Here is a 1,445-nt window from a genome sequence, read left to right on the forward strand (position 1 = left end):
GGCTTTGAAGCACACAACCACTTTCAGGATGGAGAATATGGATGGGTTGTTGTTATATGAAGTGATGCGAAGAAAATCTTTTGATATGGCTAAGGAAACCATGGTTGCTTGCAGTAGAATGATGGAGAAAGGAAAGAAAAAGGACAAGGGTAAATCCAAGTCTCTAGGAAGATCTAAGTCTCCTAGTAAAACATAAAAGGCAAAAAGATGGAAGTATTGAAAATTTGGTCATTTCTAAAAAGAGTGTACGGAGAAGAAGAAAAATAAAGTTAAAAAGGATTTCTCTAATTTTCGCTTTGATAGATCCTCTCATGATAAATTAGATTATTTTTCTATAACCTTGGTAGCACATGTATTGAAAGATGTGTGGTTGATAGATTCAAGTGCCTCTTTTCACATGACCTCTCATAGAGGTCGATTTTTGAAGTACGAAGAGTTTGATGCTAGGAAGGTGTTTTTGGGTGATGACTCTCACTTAAAGGTTGTTGGTAATAGAAGAGTTAATATCTAATCTCATGATGGTAGGGTGAAGGGAATTCCTAGTGTCCTCCATATTCCAATTTGGCACAAAACCCCATTTTCAATTAGCTAGGTGAGTCATGTGGGTGTGCAAATGTTTTCTTGAGTAGTGTACATAAGGTGACAAGAGTCTCTATGGTTCTTGATAAAGATGTTCATATTAGCACCTTGTATAAGTTGGATGCATGCACAATTTAGTGGAATAAAGCTCATAGGAAGTCTAAGAAGAGGGCATTGGATTCTTCATCCTCACCATCAGATCAAGTAGAGAAGAAGATAGTTGTTTCAACATTTCATGTCATACTTTTTAGGTACCTAAGGTTGCAAATGCTTTGGAGATGAAGCTCCTAGTAGAGAAGACAATAACAGGCATCAAGTTTCCACAATCCATGAGATATTAATCTTGAGTGTTTTTGGATTAGATTGTGTATGAGTTTTTTGCATCAACATTTCATATTGCACTTCGTGATCCATCATCAAGATGACAAATAGAGAGCATGTAGAAGTCCAAGAAGGCAACAAAGACTTGATCATATTGGTGAGAAGGGTCTTAGAGATATGGAAAACAAGAGCCTTGTTGAAGGATTTGATGATTGTAATCTTGAGTTTGACTTTTGCGAACATTGTGTTTATAGAAAAAAAACACCATGTTTCTTTTTATTCTTATTCTCATAAGTCTTGTAGGGTTTTGGATTATATTCATTCAGAAGTGTTTGGTCTTGTTACTATTTCTTCAATATCTAGATCTATGTATTTTGTCTCTTTTATAAATGACTATAATAGAAAGACAATTGTGTATTTTCATACAAGTAAATCTAAAAATTTTAGTTGATTAAAAAAATTAAAATCCTTGGTTGAAAACCAGTGTAGTAGAAAAAATAATTGTTTGAGGATTGGCAATGGCAGTGAATTTTGACTAGCAAAAT

Source organism: Cryptomeria japonica, chromosome 1 (assembly GCF_030272615.1).
Source record: "Cryptomeria japonica chromosome 1, Sugi_1.0, whole genome shotgun sequence".
NCBI classification, from domain to species: domain Eukaryota; kingdom Viridiplantae; phylum Streptophyta; class Pinopsida; order Cupressales; family Cupressaceae; genus Cryptomeria; species Cryptomeria japonica.